At 56.7% G+C, this 15,306-nt stretch overlaps 1 protein-coding gene across 2 annotated transcripts in view; it reads left to right on the top strand.

Moving 5' to 3' along the window:
• Positions 1-15,306, top strand: part of FBLN1 (fibulin 1) — a 102,925-nt gene that overhangs the window by 1,534 nt on the left and 86,085 nt on the right. The gene's annotated exons all lie outside the window — the stretch shown is intronic.

Here is a 15,306-nt window from a genome sequence, read left to right as displayed (position 1 = left end):
CGGTGCTGTCCTGCCCACTGTGTGAGCAAGTTCCTCTGTGGCCTGGCGGGGGCCTGGCGGGGTCTGCCTCAGAAGGACTCAGGCTGGAGGGGCTCCCATCTTCTTTATCCAGAAGACCCCTGACTTCAGGCCTCTGTGCTAAAGGAGACCTGCTAAGTGCACACCCGGGCTGGCGTGGCCTTCTGTTTCTTTTGGGGTGGCCCCCTCTTTTGAGTTTGGCATGGTCTGGGGAGAGGGAGCTGGAGCTCGTGGGTCTGTGTCTGGAAGTCTGGAAGCTGTCAGGTTCCAAGCGGTGACACAGTCCCACCCCCCCCCCAAGGGCCATGGGGGGCATGAGGAAATGTCATTGGAACCGATCACGGGGAAAGACCATCCTGTGGGGAGCCCTGTAGCTGAACCTCCCTTGGCCTGGCCCCCACGATGCAACAGGGCACTGGTCTTCCGTGCCAAGGGACAGTGCCGAGCCACCGCCTGTCCCGTGTCTGTCTGTCCTGTTGGACTTTGCCAATGGTGGGGTGGGAGGGAGTGGAGAGGAGGAGGGCATTTGGGAGAGACAGCCGCGCTTTCTCCAAGACTTTCTTGGCCTCTGGCTGCAGCGGGCAGCGTTTCCGACTGATTACAGAGCAAGGCGCTGGGAGGGAGAACAAAGACGGGAGAGGGCTTGGCTTGGAAGCACATGGCCTGCGCCGCTGCTGGAACTTTCCCAGGCTGGTGGTGGGGGCCGGACAGGCTGGAGTGGGGGTGCTGCTGGAGTGCTGAATGCGTAGAGATGAGACTCGGGGTCCCCCAGGGTGGGGGGCAGCCCTGCAGCCTCTCGTGTGGGGGTGTCCAGGTGACACCTTCTCCTGGCACTGCCTGGGACCCCCCCGCCCCCCCAGTGCAGGACTCTGTTTGCCACCCCTTCTAGACAGTGGTGTGCGGGACCAGGGGGGATGCAAAAGCCTGGCTCCCTCATCTTGGGGTCCCAGCGGGCCGGCACGAGCTTCTGTGGGACGGGAAACAACTTTGCCTGTATCCGGTGGTTTTCTCATTTGTAAAATGAAGATAACAGAAACCTTCTTCGTGGTCTGCCCTGGGGACTGAGGGAGAGACGGGGGGGGGGGGGGGCCCTGCTCGCCAAGGCAGCCAGATTAGTATCACCTGGTATTTGCGTGGCCCCCTTCCTGGGTAAGACAGGGTCCTTTCCCCCCAGAGAACTCTGAAAGTCCTACTGAATTCCCCGGGACGGCTCGGATCCAGCAGCCGTCGAGAGCCAGAGCCAGAGCTGTGCTGGGGAAGGGGACGCGGGTGGCCTGGGCCAGCCTCCTCCGGCATCCGTGCGCTGGGTATCTGCTCTGTGCCGGATGCTGTTCTAGATCGTGGGGAGATGGCCAGGAAGAGTTGAGGCCTGGACCTTCTGCTCGAGGGGCTCCCACCCCACTGGAGGGCCAAGAGTCAACAGGTCATTAGGAACCAACCCCATAGCCCGAGAGTCAGGGAAGAGTGAGGGAAGATCTCCCAAAGGACACAGCCTGCAACTGGTAGGTGTAGGAGGAGCTGACTGGGTTTCTGGGGAGCAGGGCCAGGAGGATGGTGCTCCGGGCGGAGGGAAGCACACGGGTAAACACCCAGAAGGCGACAGGGCACATGGACACATGTCCTCTTCCCTCCGTTTCCTTTGAAGGCAGGACTCTGAGCAGCGCGCACAGTGGGTGGCACAGCCTTGCGGATAAAGTCACACGAAAACAGGCCCACTAGTATCCCAGCCATCTCGCCAGTGTGTTTGATACAAGGAAAGCCTCGCCTTTGCAGCACATCACATTATAACAATTTGATTAATAAAAGCTTTTGCAGACTCCAGTGTCCTTGTAAGGACCTCAGATGTGGCCACCTAACCAAACGGGGACACCCATGATGTCAACTTTCCTGGGATCGGAGACCCTTCAGCCTGGAGGGAGCTTGGCGATGAGAGGGTGTGGCGGGGAGGCTGGTGAGGTCATTGGCCCAAAGTCACAGCGGGCTGGGCGCTGTAGACTGGCCCTCATCCTCCTGGGCCACCTCCCTTAGCCCTCGGGCTGGTCCTCACGAGGCTCTGGGTCCGGATGGAGTCAGGTGCCTGTTGTTCCAGCTGCCTGCGTGTTATCAAGAGGTGGGGGTGGGCCCTCAAAGGAGGAGAGGAGACTGGTCCCAATTCCGAATGTGACCGATCCCATGCTCTCTTCTTCTGTTTCCTGAAGTATGGAGTGAGAACACACCCTGCTCTAGGAAATTATTATAATTGACCTATTTTTACATTAGTCTCTAATTTAGTCCTCTCAACAATCCTATGAGGAAGGTGCTGTCCTTATTTTCATTTTAGGGACATATAAACAAAGGCCCAGGGCAGTTAAGTAGCTTGCCTGGGAAACCCAGTGGTGAATGGAGGGCCGGGATGCAGGACCCCACGCTCCTGACTGCTCGGCCGGCCGTCTTGCCTTAAACCTAATGGTGGGGGGTGGGGACAAAGCGGGTGGGACAGCACTTGAATCCCATACACAAGTGCATGCGTGACAGGGTCCTGAGGAAGAACAGGTGTTTCCCATACATGGGAACCATAGAACCCTTGCGGAGCTCGTGGCTGGCTTGGTGTAGGACATGATCCCCGAGGTGACGGCACCTGTCTTATTTCAAATTAGTGTACAAGCCTATCCTGCCTGTCCTGTCCTGGGAAGCCAGTGGCCGTGGTGGTGGAGGGCTGTTTGCTCCAGCACCCAGCCCAGGGTCTGGCCATAGACCTGCCTCTCCCTTGGATGTGGCCCAAGTCAGGCCCTTCTTGCTGCCATCTCAGGGTGGGCTCAGGAGCCCCGCAAAGAACCTATGTTGGCCATACTCCCCCTGCTTCAGGGGGAGGCAGTGCACGCAGGGATGGATGCCTCTGGCCACAGGACGCTGGGTGAGGTCTTGAACTGTCCACAGGGTAGAAAGTCGCCCCTTTCCTGGCATCTTTATAAAGGAAAATATTCTTGGCTGGTCCTGGGTTCCAGACACAACAGGGCGGGCCCGACATCTGGAGAGGACGGCCCTGGAAATTGTTTAGGTCATTTTCCTGCTTAATCTGGCCCCAGGCTTGCCAAGCGATCCAGCCAGAGGGCTCTGCTGACATGGCCAGAGCCGGGAGTGGGGACGCTGGACTCCCACCCACCCTCACCCTGTTGCTGACTCTGGGGGGACCCACCTGCCAAGGGCCCGGGTTACTGCTCCTGAGAGCCAGGGGCCGAGCCTTCTTTTCTCCACATGGCGGGTCTGTGATGTGTATAGTTCCCTGCACTGCCAGCCTCGGGCCACTCAGGGGGGACACCACGCAGCTGGCAGTCTGGGCCCTTCAGGGGGTCCAGAGAACCAGCCTTGGGGGCTGATGGGAGCCCGGGATGGGCTTTATGGTGAGCATTTGAGGAGAATGTGGGAAGAACAGTTTGCCTATCAGGACATGGAAGCCACGGGTCAGCTGGTCCACTCCTTGTATAGGTGAGGGAACAGGCCTAGGAGGAGAAGGGAGGTGATAAATGGTGTCATGAATCCGCTCAGTTCTTGTCAGCAGATGTTTCCCGAGTGTCCCTCATGAGCCTGGCCTGGCCCTTGAGGAGCTCTTCATAATGCCTCCATCATTTGTCAGTTCTCAGCAAGCTCGAGGCCCCAGGACACGGGACAGACACGGTCCCTGCCTCGTGGAGCTTGTGTGCTGTGTAGGTCTCATGTGGCTCCAGAACAAATGACTGCAAACCGAGCAGCTTAGAGCAACAGAGGCCTAGCCTCTCACTGTCCCGGCGGCCACAAGTCAGATATTACGGTGTCTGCAGGGCTTTGTTCTCCACCAAGGCTCTGGGCGGGGGGGTGGGGTGGGGGTGTCCATCCTTGCCTCTCCCAGCTCCTGGGGGCTCTTGGTGTGCCTGGGCTCGTGGGTCCCTCTTTCTTCACGTTGCTTTTTCTTCCACCGTGTGTCTCTTCTAAGGATACTTGTCATGGGATTTGGGGGTCACCCACATGATCCAGGAGGATCTCATCTTGAGATATTTATTTATTTATTTACGATTTTATTCAGTTATTCATGAGAGACACAGAGAGAGGGAGAGACCCAGGCAGAGGGAGAAGCAGGCTCCCTGTGGGGAGCCTGATGCGGGGCTCAATCCCAGGACCCCGGGATCATGCCTTGAGCTGAAGGCAGATGCTCAACCACTGAACCACTCAGGTGCCCTCATCTTGAGATCCTAATTACACCTGCAAAGACCCTTAATCCAAATAAAGCCACATTCCAGGGTTAGGACGTGGATATATCATTTTAGGGGCCACCGTTTAAGGCATCGCACATACTAACAGCAAACCCAGAAACACATGCCCTCCCGGGGCTGTATCAGTAGGAATCAGTGCTGCAATGACCCTGACATGCCATGACGAGGACAGCAGACAAAGGTGCCTCTCAAGTGGGTGGATGGGGAGGTGATACCTAGCTGAGGTGTGAGTGGTGGGGAGCTGTCTGCAAAGACCTGAGAACAGCGTTTGGACAAAAGGAGCAGCTAGCCCAAGGCCCCAGGTGGGATCAGATGTATTGGAGGGACCAGAGGGGAGTGTGTGCCCCTGGGAAAGAGTGGGGGGGGGGCAGAGGGTGGTCGAGATGGGAGGGTCTTAAAAACTAGGATGCAGACTGTGGGTTTTACCCAAAGTGAACTAGGAAGCTGTTGGAAGATTTGAAGCAGAGGAGTGACACTGACTCAGGTGTCTAGAAGTCATCTGGACTGCCGCTTGGTGAGTGGACTATGGGCAGACGAGGGGGGGTCAGAATAAGCCAGTGTGGGGGCTTCTGCAGGGTCCCTGGCTAAAGCTGCCCTGGGTCTCCACCCAGGATAGTCAGGGGGCTGCTGGGAAGTGCAAAGATCTAGGGTGCCTGGGAGCTCGAGTGGACAGGACTTGCATGGGATGAGCATGGAGGATGAGGGAGAAGGATGGTTCAGGCTGACCCCGTTACTGTGGTGTGAGCAGAAGGGTGGGTGGTGGTTGCTAATAACTGAGCTGGAGATATGCTTCTGATTTTGACACGATGTCTCTCTGCAACCCACTCCTGTCATTTCCCCCCCATTATCCACGAAGGGGGATGTGAAGCGACCAAGGCCCAAAGAGGCCAAGTCGCACACCTGTGCTGCTGAGTGGCGCCACCAGGATTCAAACCTGGAGGCATGGCTCTCAAATGTGTTCTTTTTTTTTTTTTTGCTTTAAAGATTTTATTTATTCACGAGAGACACACAGAGAGAGGCAGAGACACGGGCAGAGGGAGAAGCAGGCTCCATGCAGGGAGCCCGATGGGGGAGTCGATTCTGGGACCCCAGGATCACACCCTGAGCCGAAGGCAGATGCTCAGCCACGGAGCCACTCATGCCCCCCCCCCCCCCTCAAATTGTGTTTAGGAACAGCAGGGCAGCAAACCTCCTCCTCTCTCTTGCTGCCTGGAAGTCTTGACTCTGGAAAGTTCTGCTCCGGCGGCAGCCAGTTTCCTTCCGCGTGTTACCGGAGTGTGTGTGAGCTTTAGAGTCCAAGCCAGACTCCAAGGCCACCTCTGTGTTTGCTCTGTGGCCTCAGGCGACTTGCTTAATCTCTCCCTGACCCCCTGTTTCCTCGAGCTGCCAGGATGCCATGAGATCATTCGTTCTTTTACAGGAATCGATTGAGGGCCTGCTCAGAGGCCGGCGTGGGGCAGGGTGCAGAGCTTGTCCCAGCCCTCATGGCACTAAGTACACACGCAGTTAATCATTTGTGCTGGTGCTGGGAAGTTCGAGGTGCACAGAGACCCTGGAGCATGGAACTGTGCGCGTGTGGAGGGGGTTAGTTGGGGAAGACTTATGGAGGAAGAGACCTTTGAACCGACGTGGGTGTGAATGAGCTGGTCCCAGGAAGGGAGTGGACACGGGACCACCCAGCTCCAGCTTCCAAAGGCCAGGTGCAGAGGACACATGACAGGTGGCCAGAGAGTGCAGGGGGCAACCAGGGGAGATGGCCCTGCAGGGTGGGCTGCCGTAGAGACGTCAGGGGGTGAGGACGGCCCCCGTGTCCGCTGCCCTTGGTCGCTCGCAGGAGGTTACTGCCTGGAGGGAGCGATCTGGGAGCTGCCTCTCCTCTCCTTCCCAGAGATGTGCCTTCTGGTCCCTCTCTCGTGCTGCCTCCTGTCGCTGGTTCTCTGCCCAAGACCCCTGTCTGTCTGTGACACGTGCTGTGTGTGATGGTTTGAGGCACCTGCTGCCCTTGTGTGGAGCCCTGAGAGCAGACTCCAGCATCCCACCCTCCCACCTTCTGGGCCGGTCAGGTGCCCCTGAAGGGGGAGATGGCTCCGTCCTTATCCTAGACCTGCAGGGGATGTGGAGGTACCAGGCACCAGACCCCAGTGACAATTACCTGGTGTCTCCCTGGGCTGTCCCTATGAGGACAGTCTCCTCCTGCCTTTCCACCTCTGGATCCCTCTCCCCAAGCCACAGCCTGCACATGGAAGGGTCATAAGAGGGGCTTTTTTTCTTTTTTCTTAAGATTTTGTTTTTAAGAAATCTCTACACTCAACGTGGGGCTTGACCTCACAACCCTGAGATCAAAAGTCATGTGCTCTACCAACTGAGCCAGCCGCGGAGGGGTGTTTTGAATGCACAGAGGAAGTGGGACAGCATGAGAGCAGTGGCCAAGGGTTGGGGAGGGCCCCTGGCAGGGGTGGGCTGAGCCTTCCAGGGTTTTCTGTTTGGTCGCAGTTTCCTGTTGCTTGTACAAGAAAAGCAAGAAAATGGACTTGCTAGCCAGCCTCTGATGCCGCACCTTCTCATTTATGCACCAGAGCTTGTCACTTTTTTGTATTGCCAAACAAGACTATTAAAATAGAAAGCAGAGATCCAGCCAATCACCAGCACCACCATTCCATATACATACAGGATGTTTGGAGGGGCAGGGTCTCCGAATAAAAGAAATAAATAAAAGACGGCCTTTTAAGTGGGATCAGGCTGGTTTGTGGAAAACCTCCCTTGGCCATTTCCTTTCTCTCCCATTTTGTTGCAATCCAGTGGGAATTTTGTCAGACTGGTGTCCATATGTGTGGCGAGGTTTGGAAAGCCTTCGCTTGACTGCAGGCTAACTTCTCTCCACCCAGTTTATAGATGAGGAGACTGAGGCCTGGCCTTGTGCCAAGTGAAAGGACCCTCATTGGTGGAGCTGTGACCAGACCCCGGGGCCTCTGCAGCTCCAGCCCTGGGCATGTCCCACCGTAACGCCCCACACGAAGCAACTTGGCTTACTTCTCACTTGCTCATGGGCCAGTCCAGCATTGCCCGGAGCCCCTGTGATGATGACAATAGATGGCAGGCTGACATTCTGGAAGCTTCCACCCAAGGAGCAGTATAGAAGCCCTCTAAGTGTCAGCCAGTATCTGTAGTGTTGGGAAGAACATGCATGTCTTTACCACTCGATGAGAACATGTGCTGCTCTAGACCGTGAGGCGCAGTGTGGCCCTGAACACTTAGCATGCCTTTGGCGTCCATCAAAACCACCAGGACTCACAATCTGCCCTCTAGTCTTTACGAAGCCCTAATTCACCCAGAAGTTTTAGCTGCTGTCTCAGGTGACAGGTGGTATCTGAAGCTGGTGAACCAGGCTATGTCCACATGCTCATCAGTTATTTCTGGCAGGTGTGGCTCTTCCCTGAAGGGAGGTGGTGGGGTGTTGGCCACGAGGCGATGTGTCGGTCTGGAGAGGTGTGTGATTCCCGTGAAGAAGAACGCTCTTCCCATTCCCATTCCTGGTGCAGTAACTCGTGTGACTGTATGATTCCATTTCGAAGACTCTTTCTGTGGTCTGACCCTGATGTAAGCATTTTGCCTGGATTATCCCATCCAGCCTCCCAGCCCAACACTGTAACCTCCCCACTTGACAGGTAGGGAAGAGGAGGCTCAGTGAGGTGGAGACCGGTCCAGGGCTGGGCAGTTTTAACCCACACATCACCTCCCTTGGAATATCTGAGTCGAAGGCTAATAAGATTTTGCAGCAGAGCTTATTCTTCGTTTATATTTAGTGTAATGCTTTGTGGATCTAATTCACAGTTGGATTACAAGGAACCAGAGGTTAAAAGTGTGCTCCATCAAAGCTTCTGCTCAGAAGGGAGGGAAGTGGTCCAAGAGAGAAGATTGTAGACTGCCGGAGGCCCTGCTTCTCTTAAGAGCACCTGCGGCCCAGCATTGGGCATGGGTGGGCCTCCAGCGTGGGCTCACCTGAGGGTGACGTCATCGATATTGGCATCGCTCCCAGGAGTTAGGGATAAAAGAAGCCTCATTTGCTCCATGTGGCTGAGGGCTGTTCAGATGTGGTGGGGTCTCTGCATGGGATTTCTGTGAATCGATGTCCTTCTGGAAGGGCTGCCAGCCAGTCTATGACTGCTGGTTGGCCTGACGCTGTCCACCGCCATGAAATCCTTGATGGTTGGTGCCAGTGAGATGTGGTGTCCAGTGGGAGGTGTCACCCTGTTCTCTTCTTGCTTCCCATCCCCCGGCCCCCTGGCCCAGCTGTATATCCCCTGTCCGAGCAGACCACTGCCTGGGCTCCCCCTCTCTCTCTTTCCCTTGCACTGACAATGCTGAATTCTTTTTTTTTAAAAAGATTTTATTTATTTATTTATTCATGACACACACACACACACACACACACACACACACACAGGCAGAGACACAGGCAGAGGGAGAAGCAGGCTCCATGCAGGAAGCCTGACGCGGGACTTGATCCCAGATCTCCAGGATCACGTCCTGGGCTGAAGGCGGTGCTAAACTGCTGAGCCACCCGGGCTGCCCACAATGCTGAATTCTTAATGTATGTGGTTGGGGAAATGATGCCAGAAGGATGGCCTCCCTGTCACCCCCCAAAAGCCTTCCCTAGGCTCTTGCTCAGGGTAGAGAGTGAGCCCTGCCCTCTGCTTTCTTTCCTTAACATTTCACCTCTTCCCTGAGGTCACCTGGCTTGCTATGTACAAACCTGTAGCCGCCACCAAACTGCTACAGGGGGAACTGTCTCTAAATAGTATTTTTAATTTATTGTTATTTTTTAAAAATATTTTATTTATTTAGGAGAGAGAGAGAGAGAGAGAGCACAAGAAAGGAGAGCAGCAGAGGGAGAGGGAGAAGCAGGCTCCTCACTGAGCAGGGAGCCCGATATGGGACTCGATCCCAGGACCCCGGGATCACGACCTAAGCTGAAAGCAGATGCTTAACCGACAGCCTCCCAGGTGCCCAAACACTCAATCAATTTTTTTAAATGTGTGTGTGTTTTTTTAATTGCGGTAAAATACACATAACATAAAATTCACCATTTTAAACGTTTTTAAGTGCACGGTTTGGTGACATTAAGTACATTCCCATGGTTGTGCAACCATCACCCTGCCCGCCCCCAGAATGTTTTCATCTCCCCAAACTGAAGCTCTGCGCCCATGGAACAGCTCCCACCCCCCACCCTGTCCCGTAGCCCCTGGCGCCCACCGTCTGTTTTCCGTCTCTGACTGTGGCTCCTCCAGGGACCTCGTAGGTGGAGTCTCAGGCTTGATCCTTTCCTGACCGGCTTACTTCACTGAGCACGACGTCTTCAACAACCAAACTTTAAACGGAGCATTTAGTTCATAATTAGGCTCTCGGCTTTTAAACCATTGTGGGGTAGGCCAAGGTCATTTTAACGCAAAGACGCCCGTGTAGCCACTATTCTCCAGGCACGAGGAAGGGTAAGCAATGGTCCAGACTGTCGTGCTCTGTGTGGCTTTAGTAGAACAGGAAGCTGGGGTCTCTATCATCCAAACATGGTGCGTAGCAGGTTTTCAGACTATCTATGCAGGTTACGGCAAATGTTTTTTTTTTTTTTTTAAGATTTTATTTATTTATGAGAGACATACAGAGAGAGAGAGAGGCAGAGACACAGGCAGAGGGAGAAGCAGGCTCCACTCAGGGAGCCCGACGTGGGACTCGATCCCAGGTCTCCAGGATCACACCCTGGGCTGAAGGCAGCTCTAAACCGCTGAGCCACCCCGGGTGGCCCATGGCAAATGTTTATAGTGACCGCTCTTCCCTTGCTACAGAGCAGGGACAGGCGGGGACACCAGCTTGGGCTCCCTACCTAGCACTTCTTCCCTGGGCCACCATGCCTCCTTTCTGCCCTAATGTGATTTTCGTCCCCAGAGTAAAGCTTGTTCACAAAAAAGGGGACAAGGATGAAAACAGCAAGACAGCGGCGTCCCTATTGCGATGGGTCTTGGAAGAGGTGTGTCGGGGGTGGGAGTGACATTGGCCTTGGTGCTTTAGAGACCCTGGGCCCGCCCCAGGGAAAGGAAATGCTTGGGAAGAGCCCAGGGGAAGGTGGGGGGGGGGCGCTTTTTTGTTTCAGAACATAGGTTAATAACAAACCTTCTCTTGGATGGGATGCACATGTCCGTGAAAGACCAGCCTGCTGCAGATGGTACCTGTTGACACCTTGAGCCATGACTCTGGAGAATTCTGCAGGGGGTTCCCCTCTGTCTGTGAGACCCCTCCTTTCCCTGCAGCTCTGATGGGTTGGGTAGCAACTGTCTCTAAGGCCAATAAAGTGGTAATTCTGGAGTCTCAGACCCATGGCCCCAGCGTGTCCCGGGCTCTCAGCAGCCCCACACTAAGGGGTTGTAGGCCCCAATCAGTTGTTATTCCAGGGAGTCATTGACTCCCCGTGAAGAGGTGTGTTTGCAGGCGAACCTTGTACTCCAGGGACAGTCTTGCAGATCCGGCCTGGTTAAGATGCCTGTGGCCAGTCTGTCCCGTTCAACTAATACTGAGCCTCGCTGTTTGTGCCAGGTGTGGGCGGATGCTACAGGGTCACCGGGAGGGCAGAGGTACCATCCCTGCCCCAGAGGAGTTCCTAATTTGCCAGGAGGCAGACCAGACCAGCTTTGGAGGCTGTCAGAACCAAACCTGATGCCTGGCTTTGCCACTCACCTCCCCCAGCCGTGTGACCTTGAGCTAGTTCCTTAAGCTCTCTGAGCTGCAATTTTCATACATGCAAAATGGGGAACATAATGAACTGGCCTCACTGGGGGTCTTGTGAGAGTCGAGGTAAGTGCTGGGCCCAGCACACAGTGAGCCCTCAGCGACAAGCACTCACTGAGCGATGGCAGTGATGGTGGGGAGGCATGATGATGAAGGATATCCCGACAGAGCTGGGTGATGTCTGGAGGTGAGCAGGTGATAGGGCAGGACGGAGAAGGACCAGAGCCTCGAGGGGCCAGAGCCAAGGCCCAGGAGCAGTAGAGCGAGAGGTTGGCCTGGAAAGCATCGGGGATTTTGAGTGACAGCTGAGCGCTCCCCCTGGTGTGGGGAGGGCAAGGCATGGTCCTGGGGGGATGAGGACGCCCTAGCCTTTATGTTCCCATCCCTGTGTGGTGACTTAGCTCCATTTGGCTTCTTCCGTTCATAATTATCTTTGAAGTCCAGCTTCCATACCTACAGCCACTGATGGTGACAAGTTTGGTGACAAAACACTTAAGGCATACGCTTTATCTTGGTTTTTTTTTTATCTTGTTTTTTTAAGATTTTATTTATTTATTTTTGAGAGACAGAGAGAGAGGCAGACACACAGGCAGAGGGAGAAGCAGGCTCGCTCGGGGAGCCCGATGCGGGACTCGATCCCAGGACCTCGGGATCACACCCTGAGCCAAAGGCAGACGCTAACCGCTGAGCCACCCAGGCGTCCCCCACAGCATATGCTTTAAAGACAGTGGTGAAAGGGTTAGAGGAGACACAGGAGTAGGACAGTCCCTGGCTGCCTTCTGTGTGCCGGGCGCCCACAAGAACCCTGTGACTCAGTGGTCTGAGCCCCATTTCACAGATTGGGGCGCCCCTGTGAGGTGCAGACAGTTTCAGGAATTTGCTCCAGGGACAGTGAGCTGCAGAGTGGGCTCGGGGGTAGAGGGACAGGGGCTCGAATCCCCATCTGCCTGATGTTGCCCCTTCCTCCCCGCTGCACTGCTGCGCTCCGGAGGGCTTGATAAACGGGCTGGCAGTCTCCCTCTGGTCCCTCTGACTTTAAGCCCTAGCTCTCAGCTCATCCTGACGTCAGCACCTCCGCCTTGACCAGAAACCCATGAACTTTGGCCAGTTAGCCCAGCTCTCAAGGGCCACCCGTTGGTCACCGGTGCTGGCCCTATACCCTGGTCGCGGTGCTCCAGCTGCGGGGCTGGCAGGGCCATGTGAGCAGGGAGGCCTTCAGGACAGCTGTCCCCTGCTTATTCGGAGAGTCTGGAGAATGTCTTCCCTTTGATCCAGCTCCTCTCCCTCTCTGGCCTAAGCAAATACTCAGGACTTTAGGAATGACAGTTTATGAACAGAGATGTCCAGCCCAGAGCTGTTCATTCCTTGAGAGTAAAATATAGGAAGGGATGGAGGTGCCAATAGAGGGGGGCATGGCTTGGAAAAGATGCCTCCTCTGCCAGGCAAGGTGACCCCTTGCGCCCTGCGTGGTGGCATAAAAGGGGAGGTAAGGGCTCCTGGGGGAAAGAGATGGTGAATCGAAGAAACTCATCACGTGTCAGGGCTGCCTGTTACAATGAGGACAGTGACACCCTGCTGGGTCTGGTCCCTGCACCCCTGCCTTGTCACCATCCAGCCCGGCCGTGGGCCCTGGCAGACTCTGTCGCCCATCTGCTGGGGCTGTGCGAGAGCTTCCCTGTGGCTGATGGGGATGCATCCCCAAGAGGGATGAGCTGACCCCAGAGGGCTGTGAGGCTCCCCCGGGGGGGGGGCGGCGCATGCTGATCCCTACTCCCCCTCCCTGCCCCAGACGCGGCCCCCAGGCGGCTCTGCTTTGCACAACTTCCAGCTTTGTGGCTGCTTGGAGCATTCCAGGGACATTCCAAATTTCTGGACTGAGCAAAAGACTTAATACTTTTATCGTCCTGCTGAGAAGAAGGTTCAAAGTGCTCAGGTTCCCCAGCGAGAATCATTTCCAAATGTTTCCACAGCTCAGGGCACAAGGTTCTCACGCTGCTGAGGCGGCCGTGGGAGTCTGAGCCTCCCCGGTGCTTGCCATTCCCGGGGCTGGAGGGAGGCTTTGGGGGTGCTGCTCATCCCTGGGGGCTTCCGCACCCCAGGCAGGGGCCGTGGCCCCTGAGAACCGGGGAACCAGGCCAGCAAATCCCTGGGTGCTCAGACCTTTAGCAGCTCAGCATCTCTCCGGAGGTGCTTCAAGCCCCGTCTTCACCACTGAGGGGGCTGGGTGGCCCCTGAGAACCGGGGAACCAGGCCAGCAAATCCCTGGGTGCTCAGACCTTTAGCAGCTCAGCATCTCTCCGGAGGCGCTTCAAGCCCCGTCTTCACCACTGAGGGGGCTGCGGCTCAGAGACGGGACATCGCCAGGCCAGGGTCACAGAGCAAGGATGAGCCGGAGGTGGGGTTGGAGCTGTGACCCCAGCAGCTTGTGCCCTTTCTGCTCAGCCCCGAAGCTGCTCTTGCCAGCTCTGTGCCGACGGACCGAGGACAAGAGACAGGCCCAGCCTGCAGGATATTTGGGGGTGGCCAGCTGCAGGAGTGGGGGCACCCAGCCAGTGGGCGGGCGGTGCTGGAGACCAGAGGGGCTGTGAGAAGCCCGAGGGTGACACCTCGGGGGGGAGGGCTGGGTGGGCCCAGCTGGAGCCGGGGTGGCTGGGGAGCTGGGCTCGGCAGCTCGAGGGGTGTTGGGGGGATCAGCCTCCCGGCTGGGTCACACTCATGAACAACAGGCCATACTTTACCTCCGACAGGTAAGGTCCTGTGTTTCATGAGCACTTGACTTAAATTCAGGGTGACAACGAAGGAACAGGGGTGGGGGGTGGGGGATGCATGAATGGGAACACTGGACACTGTGCCCCTTACCCTGCGGCTTCCTGTCCCGGGGCCGGGCTCCTGCTGTGGCGCTGGGAGGCCCGAGATGCCAGCCCTTTACCTGAGCCCCAGCCCCGTGGCCAATCCCTCACGTTCGGGGGGTGAGGAGGGGGCAGGGAGGGGACGAGGGGCCGGGTGGCAGCGGACTGGGTGGTATGTCACTCTTCACCAAACCAGCTTGGACTCGCTCTGCCGGCCTAGGGGAGCCCCGGGAGAGTGAGGACGGGCCGGGGTATGTCTCTCGCTGTGGGGAGCAGCTCCGAGACCCCTGGGAGCCCTGGTTCCAGGTGACACCCCTCTTCAGAGCTCTGGCCAGCCTGGGGACTGGAGGGCCGTTGTCCGGCTGTGAGTGTGCGCATGGATCTGCTGCTTGACCCGTGTGGACCCTTCTGCTGCCCTTTTTGTGGACGGGGACAGGATCTTGTACAAATCAACTGTACGATGAGGACTGACGCCTTGCTAACTAGGAGCTTACAAAAATTAAAGCAGAGGGGCACGTGGGGGGCTCAGCCGGTGAAGCGTCTGCCTTCAGTTCAGGTTGTGATCTCGGGGTCCTGGGATCGATTCCCGTGTCAGGCTCCCTGCTCAGGCATCTGCTTCTCCTTCTCCCTCTGCCGGCCACTCACCCTGTTTGTGCTCTTTTTCTCTCGCTCTGTCAAATAAATAAATGTAAAAAAAAAAAAAAAACTTTAAGGAGAGAACGCGGATGTGGCTCCCAGAAGCTGGTCTAGAAATGTTGGCTCTTTCCTCCTCACCCGAGGGGCTTGTGAGGCCTCCATTTCCATCCTGTCCCTGAGCCTTGCTTCTCCTCCCTGGTGTGAGCTCCCCACTCACCAGGCAGACCTTCCCTCAGGAGGGGACCCCCCTGGGTTGTTCTAGTGTCCAGTATCAGCCTGCTGGGAACCTCCTGGCTGCCTCCATCCCTGACCCTCGAAGGGTCATCTTGGTGTTACCTGCACCCCTTTGCTGCCATCCTGACTCGTCTGAGCAGGGCTCCCCCAGTCTGGGCAAGGCCCCCCTCTGGGCAGGGTCCTCATCTGGTCAGGATCCCCCTCTGGGAAGGGTCCCCGTCTGGGCAGGGTCCCCGTCTGGGCAAGGCCCCCCCTCTGGGCAAGGCCCCCCTCTGCCCCCTCTGGGTAGGGTCCCCATCTGGGCAGGGTCCCCCTCTGGGCAGGGTCCCTGTCTGGTCAGGTCCCACTTTGGACAAGGCCCCCCTCTGGGCAGGGTCCCTGGAGCATGGCTTGAGCAGGGATTCAGCCTGGGGGAGCATGGATCCCCAGCATCGAGCTGAGCCCCCTGAATCAGGCCTGGATTTGGGAGGTGTCGGGCCTCTAGGAAGGAGCGGGTGTGAGTTCCAGCTCAGGACCCAGTGGGTTTTCAGTTCACATTTGTGGAGTGACTGCCGGGTGTGTCCAGG

The sequence above is a fragment of the Nyctereutes procyonoides genome, unplaced genomic scaffold (assembly GCF_905146905.1).
Source record: "Nyctereutes procyonoides isolate TBG_1078 unplaced genomic scaffold, NYPRO_anot_genome, whole genome shotgun sequence".
NCBI lineage: Eukaryota > Metazoa > Chordata > Mammalia > Carnivora > Canidae > Nyctereutes > Nyctereutes procyonoides.
Note: the sequence above shows the minus strand (reverse complement) of the source record. Positions and strands in the feature narration are given on the sequence as shown.